The sequence below is a fragment of the Pleurodeles waltl genome, chromosome 6, assembly GCF_031143425.1.
Source record: "Pleurodeles waltl isolate 20211129_DDA chromosome 6, aPleWal1.hap1.20221129, whole genome shotgun sequence".
NCBI classification, from domain to species: Eukaryota; Metazoa; Chordata; class Amphibia; order Caudata; family Salamandridae; genus Pleurodeles; species Pleurodeles waltl.
The window spans coordinates 609,917,639-609,934,130 of NC_090445.1; the positions used below are offsets into that span (position 1 = coordinate 609,917,639).

The following is a 16,492-nucleotide window of genomic DNA, read 5'->3' on the forward strand; positions in this document are numbered from 1 at the left end:
GCAGATCAGTGAGAGAGCGGTGAGAGAAATAATAAGGGAGGGGCAAGGGTTTTTAAGAGACCCACTCGCCCTCAACTGCAGTCAGTCCAGATCGGAGAGCCCCTGAGTATGCCGAAGGAAGCAGCTGCTGCAGGGGTTGCCCGGGGAAGCTTCAGAGTCCGAGGGCGGGCAGCAGAATCAGGGCGCGCGCGCTTAGCTTCAGCCGCCTGAGACCAAAAGCGGCCCCTTCTCACCGACATCACCGGAGCAAGAACTTACAAAACTCATCGCTTCAGAGGCTTAAAGACGGAAGTTTACAGCACCTTCTCTGTTCTGGTGCGGTAGACCTCGGGGAAATTTGAATAGAAAACAAAACGCAAGAGTAGAGGCGAACTTCGCGGATGTAGTGTCCAACCTTGAATTTCAGTGCCACGTCTTTTACGCAGCACAACTAGTTGGTTTCCTAGAACGGTAAGATATTATTTCAATTTAACATGTTTGGCAATGACCACTAGACATTCCGTGAGGTTAACAATAACCATTTATTGATACATATATACTGATTATCTGGTCAACCGCTTAGAAGCTTATGTAAACTAAAAAAGAAGGTATGTTGTTGTAGGGGACGATCGAAGAATGTAGCACAGGCTCCAACAGGAGCACGTATTGATTGAAATAACCACCCAGTCGAGCGAGATGTTCTCTTTGCTGGGAAATGTAATTTCTTGTGTCTAGAGCGTGGTAATTGTTGACAATTATGAGTGCCTAGTGAAGAGTCGCAGAGCAGCATTTGTGAAGATCCAAATAATGGTAGATGTTGATTCCACGAGGCACTTAGGCTCTCTTTACGAGTTACGCAGTGCTGGTGGGTGCATACTCCGTACTCGTAATTGCTGGTACCATAAGGTAACACCCCACCAGTACTGTGAAATTACGAGTTAATCCCCACGGAATGTGAACTAGTTGTGCCATCCCGGTTTTACCGGGCATAAAACCGCACCGAATTACTAATTGAGGAGGGGAGTAGGGTCGTGACATACAAGTCTAATGTTGGCTGTTAGCCTTTCGGCTTTGTCAATGTCTTTTTGTTCTATTATGGGTTTTCTAAAGCTTTATTTTGGGGTCTTAAAAACACACACATTGTTTTAGTCACCCCTGGCACTGATGGTAACTACTTTGTGTGTATGTGCTTCTTGTGAAAGAGCAAAAAGCTGCCACCAACAGTGAAGTTAGCAAATGGCTAAAGTGGGTTGATTAATTTCCCCATGTCGTACGAGGTAGGGGCAAAATAACAATGTGACGCAACAAAAGACCAATGTTTGAAGAGAGCTATCTGAAAGCCCCATAAGTTAATGTACTGTATATATGTCGTTTTAGTGAAATCAAGAAGTCTTCCCTAATGTCAAACCTAAAAAGAATGGTGGGCCCATAGCCCATTCGTAATTTTTTGACTTACAATCAGACATTACTTTTGTAAAGAGGCGTGCCATAGATGTGAAGACAACTGTGTGAAATACATTGCAAAATAGGGTTATTACAACTCTGCACCTCTATGGGTGTTTACCTAATTTGCATAGTGTATCCATAACACTAACCCTGATCTCCCATTGGCAACACACTCTAGCCTGTTTCTATCACATAGTGCTTATCTGTGTTTCTGTATGTTTTTGCTGGTGTTTTTACAATCCGCATTCTCCATTTGCACTTATGATCATGTGTTGTTTCACCTTTGTTAAACAAGCATGACCTGCGGCATTATTTAATCATGCATCTGACATAAGTCTAAAAAAGCCTTACGAATTGGCCCTTTAATGTGTAAAGGTTGGCTTTAGCGGTTGTAATTATACAGGATATGTAACAATCACACATTTTACACAGTAGTATATATATATATATCTGGAAAGTATTGTACTACACAATAACACAACCCAGTTTTCAAACTTGTTTACAAACAAATACATGTGCCTATGTAACGTCTTCACTGTGAATGTATCAATTTCTTGTGAACTAGATAGGATGTATAATGTTCACGTTATTCAAAAAAGTAATGAAAATGAATGCCTCTTGTTAGACCTGGCATCCTTGGTGTGGTTTTCTCCCTTACATTTTGCCTTCAGACTTGCTGTTTTTGCTGACCTTAGGACTCTGCGTACGTTCCCACTGTTAACTAGTGCTAAAATGCTTGTGCTCTCTCCTTAGAGCATATTACGTTGGTTTATACCCCCTGGTAGAGTGGCACTAGCTGTGCCTAGGGTCCGTAAATTAAACGCTACTAGTGTACCTGGAGCACTGATTGTGCCACCCAATTAAATAGCCCTTTAAACATGTTTCAGGCCTGCCATTGCAGCCTGTGTGTATGCAGGTTAAACTGCCATTTCGACCTGGCAAAGTAAAGCCTTTGCGAGGCCCGAACCTTCCTTTTTAATACATGTAAGTCACCCGTAGCCCAGGGGCCAGGATGCAACGTAGGGCATGTCCTTTTAAGTTTTACATGTCTTGGTAGTGAAGAACACTTAAATTTGTTTTTCACTATTGCAGTACATACCTTTCCAATAGGATGACATTGAAGTTACCTTACCACCTTTAAATGTGATTTCCAAATGGGAACAGGTAACCCGTTTGTTTGCTGTCTCTGGAATTGTAATGAAAATTCCTAACTTATGGCGAAGTCGGGTTTTAAGTTACAGTTTTGAAAATGCCACTCTTATAAAGTTGGCACTTTCATACCTTCGACATTTGGTGCCTGCTGCCTAACTCTCGGTCACATGATTGTGGGTGGGTGACAGTTGGGCTTTGTGTGTTCCTCCTAAACAGGAATGTAGGTGTGACTGGATGGGCCATCACTAGCAGGATGAGAGGGAGGAACTGGGCCCAGACCCACTTACACTTGAATAGGCTGTGTCCTGTCTCCACACAAAGAGCTGCATACCCCCTGTAGTTAGTCTGGAGACAGGACCAGGAAGGCAGGACACCTGTGCACTTCAAAGGCATACCTCTAGCAGCTTCTACCACTTCAAAGGCACAACTTGGTATAAATACTGAACCGCAGATACCACCTCTTTAGTACACTTCTGGACCTGTGGATGCCCTGCCAGTAAAAATCACTGCTGTGCTGCTGAAAGGATTGCCATTCTGGTGGACTGCTTCTCTGTTGGACTGTTGCCCTGCTGTGCTGACCTGCTGCCTGCTGCCCCCTTGCCTGGGTGAAAGGACCTGACCTGCATCTCTTGGTCCCAGAACCCAGACTGGCTGCAAGGGCTAGTTGGCTGGCCTCCTAATCTGAAGCATCAGGGACACAACAGGCTTCCAACATCCTTGCACCTGCATGTGCTGTGTGGACTGGATCCATTGCAAAGAGCTCAATCGCCTTCGCAGCCCCCTGCAACCACTGCTGCATGACCACCTTCAGCATAGTCCCTTGCATCCATTATCAACAGCAGACTTGATGACGGACTACGAACCAACTCATCGTCCCGACTGTGAGTCGGATCCTTGATGTCAGACTTCTCATCTCAAGCCCTCTCAAAGGGATCCTCTACAACAACGCAGGCCCTCGCATTGCAGCCTTGCTGCATCTCTGAACCGATGCATCGCTTTGGCTGCACAACGCATCTTCAGCATGGATCCTCGCAAACCAGGATGTAGGATACTCTGTTCAGCACGCCTAATTGGCTCCCTGTAGGTGGTCTGTGCTCCACAGCAGACGGCCCGAGCTTGTGACTTTGTCCCAGTCCCGTGTGACCAGATGTCCACAGTTGGAGCTTTGTGCGCTTTGGTGCTATTTTCACAAAAATCTTTAAAATGGTATATCTCAGGTTCTACTGATTGGATTTTTGTTATATTAGTTTTGGTTTATTCATTAAAGAAAGTTCTATTTTTCTAACTTGGCGTGATGTCCTTTCTGTGTGGTGTTTTCACTTTATTACTGTTTGAAATGTTGCACAAAAACTAAGTTAAGTCTGACTGCTCAGTGTCAAGCTATCAGAGGGCTGAGCCCAGGTTAATTTAGGGTTGACATGTGCCTCACCCTGACAAGGATTGTGATTACTGCTTGACCAGGGCTCACACCTGAGTCAACCAACAACTCAGTTTTACACATTTGTGATCGGCAGTGAGGATTAGGGCTTGTGGTGTTGCAGTGGCATGTAGTGATTTTGTGTACACTAACATCCCTTATCTGAGGCCAATTCGAGTTGAAATTTGCCTTACTTGGCTTCTTTTTGTTTTTGCGAATTCTCCCTCTGACTGTTGTGTCTGAAATTACTCCTGCAAAGATGGAATTTGAGCTGGCCAACACATATGCTTACATTGTGGACCAGCTCACTGAGTTCTGCAAGGAGAAGGGACTGAGGGCCTGGGCAGAAGCTCACCAGTCAGTGGTGGAAGCCACAGAAGGTGAGGTGTAAGGTCAAGGAGAGGGCCTACCTGAGATGCAGCCTTCAGCTGAGGGGATGACTTATCCCCTGAAGTGAAGGCCAGGACAGGGAGTAGTGTGTCTCCAGTGTAGCCGTCAGAAAGGAGGGAGGAGAGAGAGTATAAGCCACAGATGGCCAGTTAGATGGGAGGAAACTGCCCATGGTGGAAAAAAAGGCTAAGAGGGTCTTGGAGAAAAGAAATGTAGTTACAGGCTCCTAGATGGAGTCTGAAGGAGTTGGATCTCAAGGCCAAGCAGAGTACAGCAGTTATGGTGGTAGCATTTCCACAGTGGTCTCTGGAGAGAAGAGGGTCCACATTCCAAACGCTCAGGTCTGCCATATTATGATCTCTATAGGCTAAAATGAGATTGTAATATGGCAGACGGGATCTCGGTCACGTGCTCACTATTCAGAGGTCCCGGTGCAGTGCAGCAGCAACTTCCTGAGCTCCTCTTCCGAAGGCCTACCTTGATGTTCCAGGCCTGCCCCTCATTATATTGGTGATCCTTGAGCAGGGCGGTAAGGTGGAGGTCGGGCTGGGCCCCCGACCCCGTTCTCAAAGACTCTTGAGTTTTGGGTCTACTTGTGAAACTTTCAGAGTGCGCGATTCATTGCTCTCATGTAAACCTTGGCATTCAGATCGGCAACAGTGTGGGCGATCATTTCATGGCATGTGCATATTCTTGGTCAAATCGGCAGAGTGCGCGATTCATTGCTCTCATGTAAACCTTGGCATTCAGATCTGCAACAGTGTGCACAATCATTTCATGGCATTTGCATATTCTTGTTCGAATCGGCAGAGTGCGCGATTCATTGCTCTCATGTAAACCTTGGCATTCAGATCGGCAACAGTGTGCGCGATCACTTCATGGCATTTGCATATTCTTGTTCGAATCGGCAGAGTGAGCGACTCATTGCTCTCATGTAAACCTTGGCATTCAGATCGGCAACAGTGTGTGCGATCATTTCATGGCATTTGCATATTCTTGTTCGAATCGGCAGAGTGCGCAATTCATTGCTCTCATGTAAACCTTAGGATTCAGTTCGGCAATATTGTGCGCGATCATTTCATGGCATTTGCATATTCTTGTTCGAATCGGCAGTGCGCGCAATTCATTCCCAGCATGTAAACCTTGACGTTCAGATCGGCAACAGTGTGCGCGATCATTTCATGGCATTTACATATTCTTGTTCGAATCGGCAGTGTGCGCAATTCATTCCCAGCATGTAAACCTTGACATTCAGATCGGCAACAGTGTGCGCGATCATTTCATGGCATTTACATATTCTTGTTCGAATCAGCAGTGTGCGCGATTCATTCCAAGCATGTAAACCTTGACGTTCAGATCGGCAACAGTGTGTGCAATCATTTCATGGCATGGAAAACTTTGGTGTGTTGTGTTTGTTGAGGTGCACACATTTATCCAGAGCTTTTGGATTTTCTGTGAAGATGCTTAATTCAAAGTGTGACATTCTTTGTGCATATTAAGTCCCTAGTACAATTCCTATTGTTTCCAGGGAATGTTTCATATAGCCTTTGTCCTCATGTAAAAATGCAATGTTTGTTCTGAAACATTATTCTAGAAGGTTCTTGTATTCTAGACAGTATGTGATATTTCATGAAAAGCTCATATGAAACATTGTATTAACCCATTCTTGATTTTTTCCAGGTAGCTAGATTTCTTGAGGTCCAGATATAGGGGGTCATTCTGACCCTGGCGGCCGGTGACCGCCAGGGTCACCGACCACGGGAGCACCGCCAACAGGCTGGCGGTGCTCCCGAGGGCATTCTGACCGCGGCGGTTCAGCCGCGGTCAGAAAGGGTAAACCGGTGGTCTCCCGCCGGTTTACCGCTGCCCCAGTGAATCCTCCATGGCGGCGGAGCGCGCTCCGCCGCCATGAGGATTCAGACATCCCCTACCGCCATCCTGTTCATGGCGGGAAACCCGCCATGAACAGGATGGCGGTAGGGGGTGCCGCGGGGCCCCTGGGGGCCCCTGCAGTGCCCATGCCAATGGCATGGGCACTGCAGGGGCCCCCGTAAGAGGGCTCCAAAAAGTATTTCAGTGTCTGCTTTGCAGACACTGAAATACGCGACGGGTGCAACTGCACCCGTCGCACCCCTGCAACTACGCCGGCTCAATTCTGAGCCGGCGTCCTCGTTGCAGGGGCATTTCCTCTGGGCCGGCAGGCGCTCTTTTGGAGAGCGCCCGCCGGCCCAGAGGAAATGTTTGAATGGCCGCCGCGGTCTTTTGACCGCGGTGCGGTCATTTGGCGGCGGTACCTTGGCGGACGGCCTCTGCCGTCCGCCAAGGTTAAAATCACCCCCATAGTCATTTCTTAGGTTATCCATGTTTACAGTATAAGAACTCTTAGAACCATAGTCTATTGAAAGTCAATGTGATTATATCTTGACATTGTGTTGTTTAACCTTTTTCTTCCTACAGGTCTCCTTCCCAGCTGCTCCCTACCTAATCCCCTTTTCCCCCACTTGGACTCTCTCAGGCTCTGTGGTATTTCTATCAGAGCTTTGGAGCTGCCTGGTGGTGGACATGTTGGGAACGTGCGCAGGCCCTGAGGATCTGGTCTCCCTGACAGAATAGTGAGCCCACAAATTTAATATCCTCCTGGTTTGTGTGTGTTCTCAGAATGGCCACATTGGACGAGCTAGTCAAATTTATCACGCAGCTCCAAGCCGAGGTAGTGTCATCAAAGGATATAGTAGCCAGCTTAGCTGAGAGAGTGAGTCAGTTGCAGGAAAGGGTAGAAAAGACGGAACAAAGTCCTTTGGGTGTGTCTTGGCCTGGTCCTCCTTCTCAAGCTTCTGGAGGTAATCCCCCTACGAACATTTCCCTCAACGTTCCCTCAGCTATCCCCCTGGCTCCTCCAGAACGTTTTTCAGGCGATCCCCTGGAAGTGCAATCTTTCTTGGTTGAAGTGGAATTACATTTTACCTGCAGACCAAACACTTTCCCTGATGCCCAATCCAGGGTGGCCTTCTTGTTATCTTACCTGACTGGGGACGCGGCCACCTGGGCAATCCCTCTTGTGCGTAAAGACAGTCCCCTACTTTACAATTGGAGACATTTTGTCCATGAGTTTGAACGAGTGTTTGATCGAAGAACAGTGACATTGTCGGCAGATCGTGAACTATTAGACTTGCGACAAGGTAACCAAGATCTAGTTTCCTACTTAGCTAGTTTTAATCGGCTGGTAGCAGAGATATCCTGGCCTGAAGAAAAGCAAGCGGCCTTGTTTTACAAAGGACTCAAGGATGAGTTAAAGGACATTTTTGCCCAGATAGATCCGCAGCCTACAGATTGTCAAGATCTAATAAACCTTGTTTTGAGACTAGATCATCATCTTGCAGAACGAAGGGGAACACGCAAAAAGACTGAGAAATATTCCTGGCGTGTTCACGATCATAGAGAATCAAGAACTCGGAAAGAAAGAACTCCGGAACCCATGGAAATCTGAACTATCAGGAGACCTTTGACCAAAGACGAAAAGGACCTACGTAGAAAGAACGGACAATGTCTTTATTGCGGGCGCAAGGGTCACTTCGCTAAAGATTGTCCAATCAAACCAATGAGCAAACAAGGTCCTGTCCAGAAAATTGCAGCCAATGTACAAGTTGAGCCGGAAAGTAATCACCCAAGATGTAAAGAAGGGTTGCTCTTGGGTGTCACCGTGGACCCTTCACAGACTAGGCATCTCAAGCTGGGCATTAAAGTTCAAGTAAAGAAAAATAACTATTTCAAGAAGGCCCTCGTAGATTCTGGGGCTACTGGGAACTTTGTTGATGCCCAATTGGTTCGCGCATGGGGGATCCCATGCACCAAGAAAAAGACTCCAGAGATAATACAAGCAGTCGACGGAAAACTCTTGACTGGAAGCCCAGTAACTCTTCAGACTGTCCCATTGTCGATGATCTGTGATGGGGGGGATCAAAGAACCAAACATGAAGAGAAGCTCATCTTTGACGTTATCCATGCTCCTCAGTATGGAATTATCCTTGGCTTACCATGGTTAACTCATCACAATCAGATGAACTGGGCAGAACAGAAAGTCGTGTTCTCTTCCGCCTTATGTAACGAGAAATGTCTCCAGACGTCTCGAGTCACCAAAAATTGCAACTCTCACATAGCCACTGCAGCGGAAAAAGAAGTAAAGTTTCCCAGGCAGTATTCATCCTAGGAGGATGTGTTCGATTAAAGAGAAGCAGAAACCTTGCCTCTTCATATGACTGCCAAATTGATCTAACTCCAGGTGTGATACTCCCTAGCTGTCGTGTGTACGCCTTGTCAGAACATGAAAATCAACACTTACGAAAGTACCTAGATCAATTCTTAGAGAATGGCTTCATCCGCCCTTCCAAGTCTCCTGCAGTCTCTCCTTTGTTTTTTGTCCTCAAGGCTAATGGGGACCTTCGAACCTGTATTGATTGAACAAGGTCATCATCAAGAACAAATACCCCTTGCCTCTGATTTTTGTCTTGTTGGATCAAGTGAAAAAAGCAAAACTTTACACTAAGCTCGATCTACGAGGTGCTTACCATTTAGTCAGAATGAGAGAAGGTGACGAATGGAAAACTGCGTTCAAGATAAGATATGGTCTCTTTGATTACACCGTCATGCCCTTTGGACTGTGCAATGCTCCAGCAGCATTTCAATTTTTCCTGAATTACGTCCTTAGAGAGTATCTAGACATATTTGCAATAGTTGTTGTCGATGATATTTTGATCTACTCTGACAATGAAACCGAACATGTACAACATGTCAAGAAGATTCGAAATCATCATTTATATTGCAAACTAACCAAGTGTGAGTTTCATGTTACCACAATTGAGTTTTTAGGGGTTATCCTTACCCCTCAAGGTATGGTCATGGCAGAAAAGAAAAGAAAGTACAAGCTGTATCCAATTGGCCCACTCCAAAGACTGTTCGAATTGTACAGTGCTTCCTGGGTTTTGCAAACTTTTATCGCAGGTTTATAAACCATTTCTCTCAGACAGTGGCGCTAATCACCAAGTTATTGAGAAAGAAAGAAAAATTTGTGTGGTCTCCAGAAGCTGACAGAGCCTTTTCAACTTTGAAAGAAGCTTTTTCCACTGCCCCAGTCTTGACTCACCCGGATGTGGATCGTCCATTCATAGTTGAAGCAGATGCCTCAGATGTGGCAATTGGTGCAGTCTTGTCACAACGAAGTAAAGACACTGGCCAACTTCATCCTGTAGCTTACATGTCTTGAAAACTGAATGAAGCCGAACAGAACGATGTCATTGCTGAGAAAGAGCTTCTGGCGATCCGTGATGCCTTTAAAGAGTGGAGACATCATTTGTTAGGTGCCAAGTACACTGTCACAGTATATAGTGATCATCGCCATCTCCAGTTCATGAGTTGAGATAGACTTTTGACTCCTCGGCAATTACGCTGAATGCTGTTTTTTTGCTAAGTTTGATTTTGTGGCAACTTTTCATCCTGGTAAAGATAATTGCAAAGCAGACGCCTTGTCCCGCCAAGAATCTACCACGTTACCTACAATCCAGCCTTCCAGAGCTATCATTGCTCCAGACAAAGTCCAGACAAAGTCCTCTGCATCATAAGGACCAAAGATTTCTCTGAAGACATTTGTAATTCCTTCATCATTGAGAAATGGCAGGCATGGGCTCAAGCAGATCCCAAAAGATCAATCAAGCAAGGACTACCTTTCCATGACACACATTTGTTCGTGCCCACTACCAAGCTTCGCAAGTTAGTATTTCATTGGTTGCATGTTATACCTACGGCAGGTCACCCAGGCACTCCTAAAACTCTTGAATTAATCCAACGCTACTTTTGGTGGCCTACTCTGACAAAAGATGTTAAAACAATGTTCACTAACTGCGAAGTCTGTGCTCGCATCAAGACAAGTCATTCAAAACGGAAAGGTTTGTTGCATCCGCTCCCAACTCCACGTCGACCTTGGGAACACATCTCGTTAGACTTCATTACAGGTCTACCAGTTGGTCAACAGCACTCAGTAATCCTTGTGGTGGTAGATAGTCTCACGAAATATGGACATTTCATTGCCTGTAAGAAATTGCATACCTCCAGTGAACTGGCAACCATCCTACTGAATAGAGTGGTCCGTTATCACCGGCTGCCGAGAATGATTCTCTCCGATCGAGGATCGCAATTTGCCTCCAACTTCTGGAAAACGTGGTGCAAAACGCTTCAAGTTACATCCACACTATCTACTAGCCATCATCCTCAAACAGATGGCCAAACTGAGAGACTGGATCAGACATTGAAACAACACCTGCATGCTTACGCTGAGAAAGCACTTCATTCCTGGAATTCAATGCTCTGGTTAGCTGAACTAGCCTACAATAACTCTTTTCACACCTCCACTGGTGTCACACCCTTTTTTGGCTTGTTTGGCTACCATCCTGATACTTTGCCCATCATGACTCCTCAAGAAAGTTCTCTTACACCAACGGTGCCGGAAACCATTCAACAACTCCACCAAACCCAGAAACTGATTCAACAGCATCTAGAAAAAGCTAAACAAAAATACAAGAAGCGCTACGACAAGAAACATTGTGAAGGACCTCAGTATCAACCAGGTGATAAAGTGTGGCTTTCTACAGGACATATTGACTTTAACAAAAAGCACATGTTTAATCCCAAATTCATAGGTCCTTACACTGTCCTCCAGCAAATTAATCCAGTGACCTATAAACTGCAGTTGCCCCGGTCACTACGTATTCATCCGGTGTTCCATACTTTCCTCCTGAAAAAAGCAGTCCAGAAGGTACGCTCCCAACCAGCTCCAGTTCTAATACAGGGGGAATTGGAATACGAAGTTAAACAGGTGTTGGATTCCAAACTTAGAGGTCGTAACCTGTGGTATCTGATCTCTTGGAAAGGTTACGGTCCTGAAAGCAACTCATGGGTCTCCGCATCTGACAGTCATACTCCACGTCTAGTGAGACGTTTTCATCGTCTTAACTCAGGCAAACCAGGCCCTAGAGTGCGTTTGGGAGAGGGGAGTACTGTCAACATCAGGACAGTGTGCGTTCTACGGGCGACAAAAATGCAAAAACCCAGTCTATATGTAAGAGCATAATTCATGCTTTGTGTTTATATGCAGTATGTTAACCTTTTGCATTGCAGAGTTTAACCTTGAAAAACACTATTAATGATGTTTGCAATAACTGTTCATTTGCAAGGTATTGCTGCAGGCTTACTGAGTGTGTTAGGGTGTGGTCCCTTTCTAGGACCTTCTAGAAGCTTTCCCTGCAGCATGACTGGGTGTGGTTTGTGGGCTGGGCCAGACTCTATATAAGGGAGCCAGCCGAGCTCCACGTGCTCACTATTCAGAGGTCCCGGTGCAGTGCAACAGCAACCTCCTGAGCTCCTGTTCCAGAGGCCTACCTTGATGTTCCAGGCCTGCCCCTCATTATATTGGTGATCCTTGAGCAGGGTGGTAAGGCGGAGGTCGGGCTTGGCCCCCGACCCCGTTGTCAAAGACTCTCGAGTTTTGGGCCTACTTGTGAAACTTTCAGAGTGTGCGATTCATTGCTCTCATGTAAACCTTAGCATTCAGATGGCAACAGTGTGGGCGATCATTTCATGGCATTTGCATATTCTTGTTCAAATCGGCAGAGTGCGCGATTCATTGCTCTCATGTAAACCTTGGCATCAGATCGGCAACAGTGTGCGTGATCATTTCATGGCATTTGCATATTCTTTTTCGAATCGGCAGAGTGCGTGATTCATTGCTCTTATCTAAACCTTGGCATTCAGATCGGCAACATTGTGCGTGATCATTTCATGGCATTTGCATATTCTTGTTTGAATCAGCAGAGTGCGCAATTCATTTCTCTCATGTAAACCTTGGCATTCAGATCGGCAACAGTGTGCACAATCATTTCATGGCATTTGCATATTCTTGTGCGAATCGGCAGTGTGAGCGATTCATTCCAAGCATGTAAACCTTGACGTTCAGATCGGCAACAGTGTGCACGATTATTTCATGGTATTTACGTATTCTTGTTCGAATAGTCAGTGTGTGCGATTTAGTCCCAGCATGTAAACCTTGACGTTCAGATCGGCAACAGTGTGCGCGATCGTTTCATGGCATTGAAAACTTTGGTGTTTTGTGTTTGTTGAGGTGCACACATTTATCCAGAGCTTTTGGATTTTCTGTGAAGATGCTTAATTCAAAGTGTGACATTCTTTGTGCATATTAAGTCCCTAGTACAATTCCTATTGTTTCCAGGGAATGTTTCAGATAGCCTTTGTCCTCATGTAAAAATGCAATGTTTGTTCTGAAACATTATTCTAGAGGGTTCTTGTATTCTAGACAGTATGTGATATTTCATGAAAAGCTCATATGAAACATTGTATTAACCCATTCTTGATTATTTCGAGGTACCTAGATTTCTTGAGATCCAGATATAGTCATTTCTTCGGTTATCCATGATTACAATATAAGAACTCATAGAACCATAGTCTATTGAAAGTCAATGTGATTATGGCCCTCATTCCAACCCTGGCGGTCTCTGACCGCCAGGGCGGAGGGCAGCGGAAGCACCGCCAACAGGCTGGTGGTGCTTCCAGGGCTATTCTGACCGCGGCGGTAAAGCCACGGCCAGAAAAGGGGAACCGGCGGTTTTCCGCCGGTTGTCCCCTGGCCCAGGGAATCCTCCATGGCGGCGCTGCTTGCAGCGCCGCCATGGGGATTCCGACCCCCTTCCCGCCAGCCTGTTTCTGGCAGTGAAGGCTGGCGGGAACGGGTGTCGTGGGGCCCCTGGGGGCCCCTGCACTGCCCATGCCACTGGCATGGGCAGTGCAGGGGCCCCCTAACAGGGCCCCATACAGATTTTCACTGTCTGCTTTGCAGACAGTGAAAATCGCGACGGGTGCCACTGCACCCGTCGCACCCCTGCAACTCCGCCGGCTCCATTCGGAGCCAGCTTCCTTGTTGCAGGGGCTTTCCCGCTGGGCCGGTGGGCGCCCTTTTGGCGGTCGCCCGCCGGCCCAGCGGGAAAGTCGAAATGACCCCCGTGGTCTTTTGACCGCGGAGCGGTCTTTCGACGGGGGAACTTTGGCAGGCGGCCTCCGCCGCCCGCCAAAGTTGGAATGACCCCCTATATCTTGACATTGTGTTGTTTAACCTCTTGCTTCCTACAGGTCTCCTTCCCAGCTGTTCCCTATCTAATCCCCTTTTCCCCCACTTGGACTCTCTCAGGCTCTGTGGTATTTCTATTGGAGCTTTGGAGCTTTGGAGCTGTCTGGTGGTAGACATCTTGGGAACGTGCACAGGCCCGAGGATCTGGTCTCCCTGACACGAGCCCATCGGTTACCATCCAGGCTGCCTCTGCCTGGAGTGTCTCCGAGACCTGTGGTTGCTCTATTACTATACTTTGTGGATCAAGATCACATTTTGGCACTGGCCAGAGCTAAAGGAGACATCAAAATAGCTAACAGCAAAATTATGATCTTCCCTGACTTTACAAAAGAAATCCAAAAGCAAAGTGTATCATTCATTGAAGCCAAGAAACAGCTCTAAGCCCAAGGTCTACAGTATGCGATGTTGTTCCCAACCAAGCTGAGTGTGATCACACCTCAAGGTGTGCAATTCTTTCAGACATTCTCGAGAAGTGTGTGACTGGCTGGAAGCCCATCCACAGGCTGGGTGGAGCGGCCATAACACCAGATGCCCACCACAGTTCCATGACGAAGAAGATTGGACAAACGGTCGCAAAATGAAGCCCCGTCTGATGTTGAGGTGCAAAGAAAGCAGAGACGAGCACTGGAGATGATGGCAGCATTGAGCAGAGATGATATCAGTCTCACAACCACTACGGGCTCAGAAATTATCAAGGGATACAAGAACAAATGACTGTTGGTTCTTTAAATGTTTGTAATGCTTGTCCTCAGGAGTGGAATTTGGGAAGACCATGTTTTTTCTAAAGTGGGGATATATATACAACGTGCCGTATCACTGGAAACCATGCCTGCAAAGTAGGGACGGACCCTACTGGGGTGGAGACTAGCCCTATCGTAACCATTGTAGTTAGTCAACTCACTCCAAATGGCTAACCCCATGGTATATAAATTATAAACATGGAATATTATGGGGATGAATTCGGTGGCCGAGCGTCATAAAGTTTTTTCACATCTCACTAGGCGGGGTGTCCAGATTGTTGTCCTTCAGGAGACCCACCTAGACGTTAAGGAAGGACTAGCGTTAAAATGTAGATGGAGGAGCCAAATCTATTACACAACTTACTCTGCTTACACTAGTGGGGCCCTCATATGGGGAGCATTTATGGCCCTAATATTGATCAACCAGCTTTCCTGTCTATTCACTTGACTCCACACTTAGCAGGATCTGTTATCTTGGGAGGAGACTTTAACTGCATTATTGACACAGCCTTAGATAGGTCGTACCCCCCTATGGGGTTTACCAATAAACTGTAGCACAAAAAGCTTTCTCAGCTTGGCAGTTGGAGTGGGGACTCATTGACTTGTGGCTGGCCCATCACCCAAGGGAGAGAGATTACTCAATCTTCTCCCCCTACACGACTTACACATATACCTAGACATATTTTTGTGCTCACTGGATGTGCACAAGCAAGTACAGATGTCTGAGTAACTCAAACTATATCAGACCACAACATCCTACATATGGGTCTTCAATAGAGTCAACCGGAACCTCCCATTCCGATGTGGAGGCTTAGACCTGAATTATTGGAAGACCAGTTCTTCCATGATACAATAGGCTCTGCCATAACGTCTTACTTGGAGAATAATGAGGGATCCTCTGCACACTTCTTAACATAGTGGGAGGCTTTTAAGACAGTGATCAGGGGGTGATGTATTTCAGCAGCTACTGGAGTCCGAAGGAAATTGCTGCAGGATATAATGAAGACGAATATGGAGTTGAAAATGCTTGAATGGTCCGCACCCGCGCAGAGGGTGACCGTGCAGGTTCTCTCCAGTTGTGGCTGGCGGATCCGGCTAAGAGAGGGTCATTAACTGTAAAGCTGAAATCGTCCCAAAAAAGAAAATCTACCAACAAGCTGACATCAACCTGGAATATTACTGCTGTTATTCAAAATTATACAGCAGTACAGTCATGCCGTTGATAGCAGACATCCAAGAGTTCCTGTTGTGAGTTGACTTACAGACTCTCCCGCCTCAAGACACCAAGGCCTTTGGGCAAGATACCACGCTCCCGAAGGTCCAAGCATCCATCAAGAACATGCCCACTAACAGGACGCCAAGCCTGGATGGCCTACCTGTTGGATTTTACTTGGCTTATGTTGAGGACTTGGGCCTGCCCTTGGTTGCCCTTTACATAGAGGCTAAAGAACGAGGTTCCCTCCCCCAGTCGACTTGAGAAGCACTCATTATTCCCCTCTTAAAACTTGGGAAACTGGCTACGGATGTTACAGCTTATTGACCCCTTTCGATGCTGAGTATGGATTATGAAATACTCAGCAGGATCTCAGTGGTCCGACACATGCCTTCCCTTGTACATCAGGATCAGGCAGAGTTTATACCCGGCCGCAATCCTGCTGTCAATATTCGTAGACTATTCTCAATTCTGGAGGCAACCACCTATGACAAGAACAGCACAGCAATATTTGCTGTAGATTTTAAAAAAGTGTTTGATAGCTTAGAACGGGTATATCTCTAAGAAGCATTATGTCACTTGGGGTTAGGAGAGGACTTTGTGGCCTGGACCCAGTTGCTTTATACAGCACAGCAGCTGAGAGTCTACATTGGCAGGACCACCTCTGAGAGTTATTTAGTAGAAAGGAATCACGGCAGGGCTGCTCACTATCGCCCCTCCTTTTTGCCCTCGCCATAGAGCCTCTCACGTGTCATGCCCGCACGCTTATGCAGGGTTACGCGCTGGGGATCATGACCAATATATTGCACTGTATACAGGTGACCTCCTATTGTTCCTAGATGACATAGATGGAGCTCTGAGAGGGGCGGGAATTTCCTGAACCGCTTTGATTCTCTTTTAGGACTTTGAGTGGATTGGCAAAAGTTTCCCTATGGAGGCCAGTAGGGTGGCCCCCTGTGATATTGGCA

General features: G+C 46.5%; 1 protein-coding gene across 1 annotated transcript in view; it reads left to right on the top strand.

Moving 5' to 3' along the window:
* Positions 1–98: 98 nt before the first annotated feature.
* The window catches only part of IGFN1 (immunoglobulin like and fibronectin type III domain containing 1), a 151,054-nt gene continuing 134,660 nt past the window's right edge, over positions 99–16,492 (top strand). The window contains exon 1 of the mRNA XM_069238894.1: positions 99–450. The gene's annotated coding sequence lies outside the window, so the exon portion shown is untranslated. The remainder of the gene's footprint in view (positions 451–16,492) is intronic.